Raw genomic sequence first — 15,829 nt, 5'->3', positions numbered from 1 at the left:
ATTCTTGTACTTCTTTTTTTCAGGGCCCTAGAAATTTATGCCATGAGCAGACTGATAGGAAGAGTCCTTGGCAAGCCAGGTGTTATTACTGCTGTCAATTAAAAATAGATCCTACTGTATCACTTTATTTATTAAAAATATTTGTATTCCACTTGTCTCAAAAGAAGGCAGCTTTCAATGTGCTGAAGCAAAATCCAGCATCTAAAAGCAAACAACACAGACCCATTCAACTGGTGCTGTTAAGAAGACAATAAAACCCCCGAACAAGAAGCACAGCACAAATTATGCTTGCCAGTTATGAGATGATGCCCTACGGAAAACTTCCATCCTACACACCTTTCTCCCACTTAAAGCAAGAGTCCCTTGCATTTCTCCTGGCAAGATTTTCCAACATGTTGGGCTGATGACTGAAAATATGTTCAAGCAGAAGCAAATCAAATCATTCTTTGGGAAGCGATGCAAAGAAGACAGTAGTCAGCAAAATCTGGCTCCAATTCAGCCATTCCCAGTACCCTAACTTGACCCATCACTTACGTGGCAAACATTCCTCCACACTTGCTCTGTGTATTAATTCTGTTTTCTCTTTTGACTATAGAACAGACTTGTTTGCACACAAAACCATATTTGTCTGCAAAACTACCCAGAACACACCTGCAGCCTGCCAAACTGTGCTTTTAAAACCAGATTCACATTTTTACTATTTAGGTTCTATATCCATTGTATTTTGCTGTTAAGTACAGGTCCAGCCTGTGCAAACTTACTAATAAATTTTAACTAACCCTATGAGTGTAATTGCACTTCTTCTTGCTCATAATGACTCATTCTAAAGAAATTTGGCTGAACTTCATAATTTGAAAAGGGGACTAAACAAATTCATGGAGAATATATCTATCAATAAATATTTATCAGCTATGGTTAAATAGGACCTCCATATTCAGAGGCAGGACACATTTGAAATATCCACTGCTAGTAAGGAACAGCGAGAGAGGGCTGTTCGCGTCATGCCCTGCGTGTGGGCTTCCCAGAGGCATCTGGTTCACCACTTTAGGATAGGAAACAGGATGCAGAGCGAGGTGAACCTTCAGTCTTATCCAGCAGGGCTCTTCTTATGTTGATTCTCATAATTTCACTAGGCTCTCAATCCCAGAATCCCTTTTCCTGTTATAGGGTTATTCCTCTTGTTATGTTTTGTCTATTATATGTGGGAATTGAGGGATCAAAATGTTCTGGAACAGGCTTATTTTACTCTTTAGGCTAAGAATGGGGGATAAAAGCCCAGGGCTGACCCTTAGGGCTTCACTGCCTGCTGCTGATCTGTTCCAGCAATCAACAAGGAAGCATAGTGTGGGTACACCTGCAAGATGTTGTGTCTTGGACCCTTCTGTGGTATATGTACTATCAGCCTGGGAAAAGCCAAGCGATTGCTTGAAGCTTCTATTCGTTGCAGCTCCTCTTTTGCCTCCTTGGTGTGTGTGAGAGTTTGTAACTACTAATACAGGCACATAGCAAAGCCTTGGCCACTAAATGTCAATACAACATCAGAGATTCCAAGACACCCCTCCCATCTCACACGTATAGATATAGAGCTGGAATTTTCAGTGTCTGAAAATTGTTCCCTGTAGTCCTCATGGTCTCAGAGCCCAGTTCTCCCCATCTGTGCCTCAGTCCTGACCTTCGGCTCTGTGCTATGCTAGTCGCCTTGCCCGTTTTCTCTGGGCATAAAATTCCCATGCCCTTCAGAGGTCTCTGATATCAACAGCCCTTTTTTTCTCCAACAGAAGCTCTAAGCTCTTACAGCCACAGCATTTGCTTCTCTACAGAAGCAACCTTTCCATGAGACAATGTACAGTCAATGGCTTCCGTAGGTGCCATTTTTTTTAAAAAAAAGCAGACAACATCTGTTGTGCTTAACCAAAAAAGCTTCAGGGTTTTTTTTCTGGGAAAGGTGGTGGAACTCTCAAGAGGGAAATGAGGAAGAAACACATGGGATTCTTTGAAATAATATTATTTTCATGCGCTATTGCCGAGTTTTTTCAAGAGGTGCCGGAACTCTGTTCCACCGCGTTCCTGCTGAAAAAAAAGCCCTGCTAGTAGGGTAATGTTGTATGAGTGTTGTGTGAATAGGGGGCATGGTACTATCTCAAAGATGACGGCAGGCACACTCTTTAAGCACAAGTTTGCTAGAGTGTTTAGGCTGCATAATTTTGTCCTGCTTCAGGACACTGCTAAAGGTAGCCTGTGCATAATGGACAAGCTGGGTGCTATTTTGGCAGATGCTTCTGCACTACTGAAGGAGGAAAATGATTTCTGATGAGATTCATGGGTTGGGAGCAGAGAAGAACAAAATGCAAGCTTCAAACTGATTCCCAAAAGGCTATTCATAAGATATACATCCAACAAGTGCATCAGCAATGCCCATTACTGGTTCAATCAGAACTAGGCACAGTGATCCATGCCTTAGTTACATCTCAACTGGACTATTGCAATGAGTTCTACTTGGGGCTACCCTTGAAGAGTGTTTGGAAACTGCAGCTAATGCAGAATGTTGCAGCTCAACAACTGGTTGGGGCTTGCTACTGGGAACATGTGACCCCAATATTACAGCAATTACACTAGCTACCGATTTGCTCCCAAGCCCAATTCAAGGTGTTCGTGTTGTCCTTTCAAGTTATATATGGCTTGGGACCAGGGTATCAGAAGGGCCGTCTTCTCCCATATGTTCCTGCCTGGGAGTTCAGATCACAGAGATCGGTCATCCTGACTGTTCCATTGGGGAAAGAAGAGAAGGTCTTTTTGATGGTAGCCCCATGATTATGGAATCACCTCTCCTGAAAGGTACACCTAGACCCCACACTTTTCATCTTTAGGAGGTGGCTGAAGACAGTTTCATTTAGAATGGCATCTGATTGATAATTTTAGGTTGTGATTTTAAATTGAGTTTTTAATTTTTTAGTATCTGTTGTAAGCTGCCTTGAGTGGGGTATGGTAGAAAGGCAGCTAATAAATGTTTTACAAAATTACTAATAAATCAGCCATTATTTATTTAAAATATTACATTTTTATCCTGTCCTTCCTCCCAGAAACTGAGTGTCATTGTACATGATCCTCCACTCCCTCATTTCATCCTCAAAACAGTCCTCTGAGGTATGGTTGCCAACTCCAGATTGGGAAATTCTTGGAGGTATGGGAGAGGAGACTGGGGAAAAGAGAGACCTCAACAGGTTATAATGCTATATAATCTAGCCTCAAGAGCTGCCATTTCCTCTGGGGAAACTTATGTCTGTTGTCTGGAAATCAGTTGTGGTTCCAGGAGTTCTCCAGGGTCATCCTGCAGGTTGGTAATCCTACTCTGAGTTCAGCTAGCCTGAGGCTGAGTGACTATTTGAATCTGGGAGCTAAACTACAAGAGACGAATTACACGAGGATGCTCACATGAAGGGAGTCACAATGTTAGCCGGAAGCTGAGTTTTAAAAGAGATCAGTAGGCTCTGTCAATTTCCCCTTTTTACAGAGCCAGCAAAGATGGCTCCTCAGAAGGTTTGTTTATTTCCTCTTAGCCTCCTAGAAGGGGAGGTGAAACTGACAGAGCTTTTGGGAGGCAAAGAGGAAATTAGCAAACCTTCTGACATGCGATCTTTGATGGCTCTGTAGAGAGGGGAAATTGACAAAGCCTTCCAATCTCTTTTAAAACTCAGCTTCTCAGCTAACATTGAGACTCCCTTCACACATATTCTCATGTAATTCATCTCTTATAGTTTAGCTCTGAGTGACTGACTATTTGAATCTGGGTCTGCCCTTTTCACCATTTTGGGGTGAAAAACATAAAATATTTTGTAAGAAAATACCTTCAAGCTTCTTTATCCAGGGAGTAATTGAGAGAAGCTTTCACTAGAGAAAGGATCTTGAGAGGGTTGCCTACCTATAATTTTATTAAATTATGATGAGCATTTTACATTATGAGACTGAATCCTTTCTTCAGTAGCCAATGGAGACATGCCTTTCAGGTCTGTTTGTTTCACCTTCTGGTGCTGCCCCTCCTCCACTTTTGCTTCTGGGGGCAGAGAAGGCTTATGTAAAAAAGGGGAGGGTGGTGGAAGGTGACAGAAAGGGCGTGATGACTGGAAACTAATAGCCAGGCTTCTCTGGTACAAGGAGGAGTGACTAGGTTAGACAGAGCCACTGCGGAATACCTTTTTCAGAATGTGGATTACAGGTTTCTGCTCAGCCTCCTATCAGCCCAGGCACTGTGAACAAGGAAGCCCAGGCATCCTCGACTGTGCAGTCATCCTCCACACTCGGCTCTCTTGCTTCTCTTCTTCCTTATCTAGCCACACATGAGGAAGTTAAGCAATACTAGCAGTAACTTCGTAGCAGCCAGGGTTGTTGAATAATGTCTCCAGTGGGAACAAGTGTTAATGAGGATATGACCTCAGACACTGAGTTGGTTCTAGCTTACAGATCCCAGAGCAGCGCCATTTTAAAAATATCACACATTCCAGAGCTGTGGTGTTCACCCAGAGAGCAGCAATGTTCTAAAGTGCTCAAGGGGTCTAGCAATTTTTGGAACCATCCTTTAAAATAAGAGATTTAGCAACACTGCACTCCACTGACCCATATTTTTTTTAATGTTGCTAAGGCTGCTTTGAGTATTTAAATATTTGTATCAGCATCACCACCACCACCATCATTATTAGCAACATTACTTCATGTTTTACAGATCTCTAAGCACTTCCCATGCATTACTTTAGTAAGGGAAGAGGCCGATATTTAAAATTATTGTCCTACTGCCTACAGTGGGTAGCTGAGTTAGTCTGCAGCAGGAAAATAAAACAGGAATTCAGTGACACCTTAAAGATGAACAAAATTTATAAGGTTTTATGAGTTAGAGCCCACAGATGAACAACATGTATCTCTTCCACACACAAGTATTTATACAAAAAGCTGCAGATAACAGAAAGGTGGGAAGGGGAGAGATGTTACAAAGAAAAGGCAGTTTAAAACAATATCCAGTCCAAAGAGTAATCACTCCATTTGGCATGAATGAGGAGGACTGCTCCCAACAGTTAACAGATAGGCAGAATAGTAAGGTTGCCAGCTCCAGGATGGGAAATTCCTGGAGATTTGGGGGGTGGAGCCTGGAAAGGGCAGGGTTTGGGGAGAAGAGGGACCTCGGTCGGTTATAATGCCATAGAGTCTACTCTCCACAATAGCTATTTTCTCTAGGGGAACTAATGTTTGTGGCCTGGAGATCAGTTGTAATCTCAGGAGATCTGTATCTTGGAAACCCTAAAGAAACAACAGTACTTCACAGCTCTAACCAATTCAATGTATCATCAGTGCCCTACAGCCTACTCTTGATAATAATATTTCTGTCATACCAGCTTTGGATGGAAGGCCTTTCCTTTTTCCAGAGAGCCCCCTAACCTTAAACTACTCACCACCCACAGCAAAATGTCTAAGACACAGACTCGGCCGGGAACTACACCAGAGGAAGACTGGGAGGTCAAAGCGACCCTGAGCAAGGGTGCCACTCCCCAACCCCACCTCCCTGATGGAAGGAGTGGAAGAACCCACCCACTTGACACAAACTCATGCCTGCCTACCCCACACAAAGCAAGGGCTCTTGGCTGGTGGGGGGCAGCAGCAGCTCCTGGTGGTGCCTCCCCCCACCTCATGGGAAGTGAGGAGCTCCATCTCCTGTCTGCCTTGCATGAAGTGAGGGCTGCACTCTTGCAGTGGCAGCAGCTCCTGCCAGTCCACCTCACACAGAATTATGGCTGCTGGCTTGCTTGCAGCTGCCCTGTGTAAAGCGGGACTTGCCTCACTTGGGGTCAGGGTGACCCCAGGGGACAACCCTCTGGACCCATCAGGACTTTTCCCCGTGGCCTTAATGACCGATCTGCCTCTAAACCAGATCCTGCAACAAACCTAGATGCCAACTTTGTCTTCATATACATTCAAACAAAAATGATCACAGGATAGAATAATATCATCTATACCACTTTATTTATTATGTCATTTATAGTCCACCTTTCTCACTGAGACTCAAGGCGGATTACATAGTATGAGATTAATACAGTCAATATCAAGGACATTTCAGTAAGCAATGTCATAGGGTACATAAATGCAAGTTTACAAAGACATAACATTAGCAAAAATCCACTTGGGCTCATTCATTTGCTCTGTTTGAGTACATCAAAGAACAAGAGAAGAAGAACCTGCAGGGGGTAGCAAGCTCTAGTTAGACTGTACGGGGAGTACCTTCTAATAAGGGGTTTTCTCCTTGACTGCCTGCAGAATGCTACTCTCAAGGTAATATCCTCCTTCTGAGAACTCTCTAGATTTCTCTTTACCAGCAAGCCAGCTAGTTCATTTCTTCTCTTTCCTATCCAGTTGTTTTGTTCTTTTAATAAAGCTTTTGTTACTCTTAATCAGTTCAATATCCTGACTTCTGCATAGGCACTCTGCCAACATGTTCTGGAGGATATGATATGGAACATGAAAGAGGCCCTGTTCCCATCCCTCTCAAAACCCTTTTGAAACAAGAGTATTTTAATCTGTTTTACCTCAGAGGAGGGAAAGTACAAGATGGACATCTGGAAATCACTACTGGCTTCTCAAGTGTTCATCTATTTCTCCACAGAGACAGGTGGACACAGAGAAATCACATATTACATTTGGACCCCTTCCTTAGAGGAGCTCAGGGTGGCATACATTGTTATCCCATTATATCATCTCAACAACCCTATTAAATAGGTTAGGCTGGGAAAGATCAACTGGCCCAAGATCACTAAACAAGCTTTAAGATGGGCCAAATCTAATATTCTGTTCACTTAACTGGCTCATAGAAACTCACAGTCCCACTGACTTCATGTAACCATTGTGTGCAGGGATAAGAAGTCAGTGGTAAAAGATAAGTAACTTTAAAAAGAGAAGGAAGAGCCAGTTTCATAGCAAAAACAGAAACAAAAATTGAGCCTAGGATACCAGAAGGAGAGGTAAAGAAAACAAAAAGGCCAGTAGTTTGCAAAATAGTCACAGCAAAGCGCTCTTGTGCTGCCTGTCAACAGTTTTCAGTTTTAAAAAAACCTTTACAGTTCCTTACACATCAGGAAGAACAAGGCTGGAGTATACCTCTGTTGGATCACACTCCGTCCCCAGCTCTGTCTAAAATGAGCTCCTGCTTCATTGAACGGAGGAGGCTCAGAGTTGTTCATGCCCTACCCAGGGCCCCCAGCATGAAGCCAAGGACCACTCCACACTCCCTTCTAGGCAACCAGCTGTTCCCATCCAGCTGCCAGCTGTGTAAGACAACTCAAAACAGCAGTCCATTGTAGTGTGGAACTGGAGAAGTGCCAAGGGATGGAGGGTGAGAGAGAGGGAGAGAGAAAGGGGGGGGGATGCTATATTCCACGTCCCAAAGTCCTGCGCATCAAGGGTCCTATTTCTCCCCCAGCCCTTCTTGAACAACACAGTAAGATTGCACCACAGTTTTATTTGAGCCATCAGCATATTCTTATCCAAAGCAAAAGTTCTGAAGATGGGTTATCCAGCCAACATCCCGGAGGTGGCTGGAGATCTCCCAGAATTACAACTGAATTACATCTGACAAAGAGAGCTATGGCTCTCAAAAGCTTATGCTACAATAAAATTGATTAGTCTTAAAGGTGCTACTGGACTCTCTACTATCTTACTGAACTACAGACTACAGAGATCAGTTCCTCCCGCCCCCCAAAATCGCTGTTTTGGAGGGTGGGGTCTATGGCATTATACCCCACTGAAGTACCTCCCTTCTCCAAACCCTGCCCTTCCAAGGCTCCACCCAAAAATCTCCAGGAATTTCCAAACCCAGAGCTGGCAGCCCTCTTTATAAAGCATGTTCTACTCCCCTCATTTCCATTCCATACAGATGATCCCCTCCTTCCCAGTTTCTGAAAATGTATTTTTTAAAAATAGCCTGGTTAGAGATGATAGCAACTCAGCATCAATCCTTCCTGTGTTTCTGTCTGAAGTGCAATCATCACGTCTCCAGTCTGCCCACCCCCCTCCACAAAGATGATGGTTTACAACCCCTCCTGGGTGCTTATTCTATTCCTTTAGATCCAAAGTTATTCTGGATGAATACTTGAAGATATCAAATACTCAGGAGGGCTGCAAATCCCTCTGCCTTATCAGTAGTCCAATCCTATGCAGAGTTAGGAGTAGGTGACTAAGCACACTGAGAAATAGCCTGTTGGTCACTATGCCTTCAATTATGGTAGACTGGGAGTCTGCTAATATAAACGTCAACATTGCCCTCACATAAGCCAGAAAACTTCCTGCCGGAGAGCTTGAAAATATTAATGCACGCCTCCTCCTGAATCTGTCCACAGCTGTCTAAATTCTTTAGCTTGTTGGCACTTTCACAAGGAGAACAAGAACACATTTGCAATAAAAGACCATTTTTTTCCATAAAACTCTGCTTCTGGATTTTCACCCACTCAGGTAAAATAAAGCCTTGTTCTGAACTCCCAAAGTGACCTTCTTCATGATCTACAATTGGTTCACCTCCTATCACCGCAGCTGATCCACGCCTATTGTCTGGTTTCCCAATAGTGTTAAGGCTTTCATTTCACATCTGGTTTTTTGTTGTTGTTGTTGTTGCTGTAGTTCAGGTACACTTGTCATGGCTGCGTTGTAACTGGAATGTCCCCACTTCCTCTCAAAGTACTGCACTAGGGAGCCACGTAGAGACACCTAATTGTAAAGTCAAAGTCATTTTAGTTTTCTACCACAAAGACAGTTTTCTTTAATACGTCTGCTATACAGTAGATTTTCGGGGGCGGAGGGATCTGTCTTCTCTATTTGTCCTTCCTTTTATTTTCCTCCTCCACTTTATTTTTAAGGTTCTGTCAACCAATGACCTTAAATCGCTGTTTTAAAAATTGGGGTATCTAATGCAGGGACCTATACAGATAAGCCCTGGAAGATTAACAGGGCTCTGTCTCATACCTTGTACACATCCAGAAATTTTGCTTTTATCCACCTCTTGATTCTGCTGAAGTGGCACTAAGTGATAAGGGAGCAGCAACACGAAGGAATAATAAGCAGCTCCTTCTGATCAACTTGATGACCAACTTTCCCCCCTGCTTTTTGGCTTTTTAACTGAAACTTTTTCCATCATGAAGGCAGCAATAGGAAAAAACTGAATGGCTTCATCCCTGCCTGGCATGCATTTCTTAACAGCAGAAGAGCTCTGCCTAAAAAAAAAATATGCATTCTTGCTTCTAGCTTACTGTGCAAGTCCTGAATAAATATGGCAGACGGGTCCCCTTAGGTTATGATTCGTATCTATGCTGCTGAAGCATGGAGAGTTTCTCTGTTAGTGGCTGCCTTTGTAATTAGCAGCTTTGGAGCTGTTCCTAGAAAGCTGCTGATAGTTGAAGAGAGAGTAGTTGATGCCATTGCACTGTCATTACGTTCATACGCCTCACCTAACCCCTCTGGAAGGAGAAGAAACTGCAGTGAATACCTTTCCACTAGCACTTCAGCAAAGCTGTGCTGCTAAAGATTGCAGAATAACCATCAATGCAGTAGAAACAGATTCCAAGGTTCAGTACAGGGATGACATTTCAGTTGGGGGGGGGGGAATGGAATTCATAAGGTTCAAAGGTCAGAAGTTGCATTACACTATAGATTAAATTATAAAAATAAAAGCAAGTTTCAAGAGCATTTGTTTTGCTTAAACATCTACACTGTAGTCAGAGAGAGGGAATAGTCGCATGTGGTCTGAAATGCGGAATGGCCTGTTGCCTCCTGCCTTCTCTAATGGCACCCCTGCAAAAGTCCTGCAGCACATGCATATGTTCTATCTCCTTGCCCAGAGCTGAGGACAGACACAATGCTTAGTGGTCTTCTTGATTCCCTCTCTGACCTCTTTCTCCACCCCACCCCTCTGAAAAGCCACCATCTTGGGAAAAAATGGTGGTGTTAAAAATAAAGGAGAATGGAAGAAAAGGTCAGAGAGGACTGGAGCAATGCCCCAAGTCACGGGACACAAATAGCTAAGAGGGCCAGGAAAGGAACAACTAATGCTGATATAAATAGCCCTGAAATGCAGACTGTTCCCAACATTTGGGGCCTTTCCTGTACCCAACTACAGGAGGCTTCCTGTAAAGCCTCACACCAGCACACCCCACCAGGCCGAGTTGATGGCACAGCACCAATAACAGCATTCCTTTAGCTTCTGGTGAAGAAATCAGATCTGCAATATAGAAGGTCTCCTGGGGCAGTGGAAGGGGATGTAAGCAAAATCAAAACGGAGGGAGCAACATAGGGAGTTGGGAAGTTTCTTTATCAACACTAGGCTCAACCCAAATGGGCAGAGATCTATTTCTACACAACAGACAATTTTGCAAGGGTTTTTGCACTCTCTCAGCCTTAGTTCAAAACTCAGAACTCATCTCCCACAAATGTCACAGGGTATTTTCCTATTGCTACTGCCAATTGTTTAAAAATACACTTTTTTTGTTGGGGTGGGGGTGACATTTCTACAGGATCTGGGATAACTTCAGTGTCCTAAAGGAACAAATAGGCTTAAAGTGCACAACTTACGGAACAGTCAAGTTTTAAGAGTAACTGTCCCAACTCTTTCCCTGGGCTGACTTTTAGTGGCTAAGTACATCTAGTGCCCTGACCTGGATGGCCCAAGCTAGCCTGATTTTGACAGATCTTGGAAGCAAGGCAGGATCAGCCTTGGTTAATACTTGGATGAGGGACCACCAAGGAAGTCCGTGGTTGCTACGCAGAAGCAGGCAATGGTAAACTCTCTCTGTTCATCTCTCGCCTTGAAAACCCTATGAGGTTGCCACAAGTAAGGTGTGACTTGACAGCACTTTCCACCACCACCAGGTCTAATGTGGTATCTGCCATGTTAGGACTAACCACCTACTTCTCAACACATGCCACAGAATGAGGCATTCTTTAGATGGTAGAAAAGTAACACGCATGGGGAAAGGTTTAGTCCACCTTTTGCTCTGCAGTTATATTCGCAAGGAATTTTTAAGAGAGAAGCATTCAAAAATTTCATTGTAGGAATTTTAGAACAGATGAAGAAAATGAATTGAAATAGTAATTTTTTGGAAGTGTGAAAATTTGTAGCAGTTTTAAATGACACGTTGACCCAGTAAAGAATCATTTCACTTATTCTGCATGTGGAACTAACACAGCTACAATCAAACTCAACCCCCCCACCCTTGACAATTTAGCAGACTTTGGGATTAGTGCTCCTCCTGCTGGAGTCAGGGTGTCATTGTAAAGCAGGCTGCCATCATGAGGAACTGCACAAAAGCAGCAAATCTAAGCAACTGATTTGTCTAGTTCAAAGCAAATAAAAATGGTAGCTCATTACAGTGCACCATGCATCCACTCCCCCCCCCCAAATATGTTCCTCTTAATCACTTTAAAAACATTACTTGGGCAGGTACCACCATTATCAGGTCCCCCTGTCCTCCCCGCGGGAGTTGGGGGCCCTAGCACCTACCTGCTTTGGTGCTCATTGCATGCAAAGTGCACGCAGGTTCCCAGGCCCACATGATGACATCACTTCTGGGAAATGACATCATCATGCAGGCTACGGGCACCTCGGGAGCGCTCCCGCACTCCGCAGGGGGAGCGGATCGGGCCAGATCAGCCTGGAATGGGCCACTGCGGAGCGTGGGAATGGTCCTGCACTCTGCAGCAGCCCAATACGGGCCAATTCAGGCCCAAATCGGCCCAGATCAGCCCCATTGGGCACAAATTGGGCTGGATCAGGCCTGCTGAAGCGCACTGCTCCCCTGAGAGCACGCCCCAGGAGGCCTGTGCCTCCCCTGCCGGCCAGGTAAGTAGGGGTGGGGGTGGAGGGTTGGAGCAGGGGATCCTCCACCCCCGGCCGGGGAATGGCAACCCTAGTTCACCAATAGCTACATTAATCATGGCTTTCTATTTTCCTCCCAAATCTTGTAGTGGCTGAAGTAATTTTCTCTCCCACACCACTGGAATGGGCCAAGATGTGTATTGGGTCCTAGAAGAGGGAGAGCTGAATTAGTATGGGAAGAGGGTACAGATGAGAGTTCAGCAGATTAACAGATAAAAGGATCAAAGAGAGAAGGATGAAGAAGTTTATGAATAAAAACATATACTATAAGATCCTGGTCTCTCGCTTGAAAGGCAGATGCTTTGGAGGCAGCATTAGGCCTGGTCTAGACACGCAGCAGGATGAGGTGGTAACAGGTAGCAGAGTGCTAAAGTGGTAGAATAGATTGTGCCACTTCCGACTGGAGGTGAGAGATTAAATTTCTCAAAGGTCTCTCCTACATTAATAATTCACTCTAAGTTGAAAACTAGTACAACATGTGAAGGACTATGTAGAACTTTTCTCTCTGATGTGCTCAGTGTTTATCTGTAGGGACTTTTTACCTGGAGGAGCATTAAGAAAATGATCTTTCCTCCTGTAGTGTGAAATAGTACATTCTGTTCTCCCATTTCATTCTCTGCATGTGTAGACCAGACTTTATTAAGAATAAAATACACGTTACCACATTTGGTCATGCTACAAACATAACCTTTGCAAAGGGTGGAGCTATATATTACCTTTTATTTTGAGGAGTTTTTGATTTGTTTTGTTTGGAGAATTTTTTTACAGCTGTTGGGTTACAGTTTAAAGGGTCAGTTCAAGGCTATTGGGGACAGTGTCTTTGTAACTTTCCCATCATACCACTGTATGAGGCAAAAAGTACCAGCCTTAGCTGCTTTGCCCCCCCCCCTGTACGTTTTCACCAGCTTGAGTAAAAGTAGCTTTGAGTGGTGTGTGTGTGTGTGTGTGTGTGTGTGTGTGTGTGTGAGAGAGAGAGAGAGAGAGAGAGAGAGAGAGAGAGAGAGAGGATGGCACAAGAGAGATAAAGTGCAGGCAGTCCCTGGTACAGTTTGTTAAGAAAAAAATTCTGTGGGGAAAATAATCACAGAAAACTAAGCCATTTTTCACTGATTATGTTTTGTTAGGTGGACACTCAAGATTCATAGGTGAATTGTGAATGAGATAAACTTACTTAGTAATGTGTTCATTTTATGGGCACATACAGGGCTTCGGTTCCCAGGAGGGTTGCCAACCTCTAAGTGGAGTCTGGAGTGCTCCCAGAGTTACAAATGATCTTGAAACTACAGAGATCAGATCTTGTGGAGAAAATGGCAGCTTCAGAGTGGCTTCTATGGTATCTCATCCCTACTGAGCTTCCTTCACTCCTCAAACTCCACCAACCACATGCTCGATCCCCAAATCTCCAGAAATTTCCCAACATGGAGTTAGCAACCCTAGCTCCCAGTAATAAGCATGGGTTTACTGCCATGAAGTGTATGGAATGGGATGAACAGTACACATGGAACGCTAGTAATGCTGCACCAACTTAGTTCCATATTCCCCATATCCTTCCCATATGTTTTTTCCAACACACATAGATATCCTTCTTTGTTATTCTACTACAATTAGACTCAAAACAACTATTGGGTGGGGCACCAAGATAACTATTCAACTTTGAAGGATTGACTCTATAGAGACAGCAATGTACCCTAAACGGGTATAGCTTTAGGACAAGCACGCCAGCAGTTCCTGGAGAGATTTGAGATAGTGCTGGTAAAGACTTGATAAGAATTTATTTGGGAGATAAGATAGAGGAGGGGTCCATTACCAGAATCCGAAGATAACTTATCACATGAAATGGCTGCTTTTTCTAGAGTAGAAGTCCCTTCTCCTGGGCCACTTGCTTTCATTTTAAGAAAATGGAAAAGGGCTAGAGGAAAATGGAAAAGGGCTAGAGCTGTGTTTCCAAACCAGAGCAACAGAAGGGACAGCTGCTTTTCAAGAAAGTGGGGTTTTGTCCTATTATAATGTAACATTAAAGACCCAAAGCTAGTAAAGCCTCCCCAAACTACATCCTAGTGTTGTTGACACATGACCCCATCAAACTTCCTCTAAGCCTGAGACCATTCCAGATACTTCACATGTACTAGCCTGTTAGCCAAACAAATATTCTTGCCTATGTTTGATAAGAACTCTTCTGTACCTGGGGCCAAGGGACATAGGATTCTACCAGAGAGTTAGAGGGAGTTTTCTGGATGACTTTTTCCTAAGGGGGTACACAAGGAGGCCCCACACTTACAAGGTTGTCATGGAGACACTCTTTTGAGTTAGAAGCTGAGCCAGGAAAAGTGTAGAATCCAAAGTAGGCCTAGATTGTCCCTCTCTCACTGTCATACTCTCTAGGCTCTAGCTGAGCTGCCAATACCCCCTCTCTCACTATAATTACATTACAGAATGGGGCTAAACAACATAACTGACAACTTCAGCTCAGCGTGCCACCCCTCTCTAGCTCCCTATTTTTCCTTCATGCAGCCCTCAGTGGGATTCAGTAAAGAAAGATTCCATTCCACTTTAGCTTTAAAAAATCAAGGCAGTTTCTGGATTAGAGTGATGCAGCAATTATACTAGGATTTACCCTCTCCTGTATTATTCAATGGGGTCAAGACTCTGGCTCCTAGTTCATTATTTACAGTTACTAGTTCTCAGAGTTGCACACACTATTTGAATAAGAATTTGAGTTTCTAGCCCTCCTCCCAATGTTGAGCTTCCCCAAGCCATACAATCCCTGCAATCAATATACTGACCGTATGAAGCAGCCAAAAATTTCACTAGGGCACTTCCAGGTGGGTTGAGCCATAGAATGCAGTTGACATTCCTCAGGTCTACCTGCTATTTATTCATATTATTTACTTACTTTGGATTTCTATTCCATCTTCCCCACAAAGGGCTCAGGGCGGATAACAACAGTTTAAAAATATATTAGAATTTTAGAATTATAACCATAAATAGATTTAAAAGAAAATTTAAAAGGAGAAATTTACTCATAAAATATACACTAACTACAATCAGATGGCAGCAATCGATAGGCAGCAAGCACGGCTTGACAAGATAAGGTAGTGGACAGCCCCAGTAAGGAGGGATTCAGGTTTTATATTCTTCATGTTTTGGTTTTTTGAGCCGGCGGAGGCCAAGCCTGACCTCAACCATATGCCTAGCGGAACATCTCTGTCTTACAGGCCTGGCAAAACAATAACAAATCCTGCTGGGCCCTGGTCTCAGTAGACAGAGAGTTCCACCAGGCTGGAGCCAGGACCAAAAAATGTCCTGGCTCTGGTTGAGGTCAGGCAGGCCTCCTTGGGGCCAGGGACCACCAATAGATATTTCTCTCCCTATTGGAGCATCCTCTGGGGCACATATGGGCAGCAGCGGCATCAGGGTTTTCGGCGCCTGCAGCCAGCCAGCGAACCGGGCGCCTGGGCGCGCACGCACACATGCACCGGCCTGCATGATAACGTTACATGTGACGTCATCACGGACACGCGTGCGCCGCTGGCCCAATCGTTGCGTTGGGAGGCTGGGACGGCACGCGGGTGGCCTCCGAGCTCTCCCGCTCAGTTGCCCTGTGCCACCGCAGACGCCTGCCCGCAGCAGCGGCGCCTGACTGGGGGCATGTGCTGGCAGCAGCAGCAGCAGCAGCAGCGCGGGGCAGGAAGGCTAGGAGGCTGCAGCTCCGTGGCGTGCACTCCCACTCCCGTCCCCCGCGCCTCCTCCGGCACCCCCTCCAGCACCCCATGCCCTGAGGCCACCACCTACCTGGCCTCAATGGGTGCACTGGCCCTGCATAGGGGGAGAGGCGGTCTCACAGATATGCTGGTACCTGATCAGGTTCTCCACTGGCAGCCAATGCAGCTGGTGCAATATTGGTGTTCTATGTGTTCCAGTTGGCGCTCCTAC

This window comes from Eublepharis macularius, chromosome 4, assembly GCF_028583425.1.
Source record: "Eublepharis macularius isolate TG4126 chromosome 4, MPM_Emac_v1.0, whole genome shotgun sequence".
NCBI classification, from domain to species: Eukaryota; Metazoa; Chordata; class Lepidosauria; order Squamata; family Eublepharidae; genus Eublepharis; species Eublepharis macularius.
Note: the sequence above shows the minus strand (reverse complement) of the source record.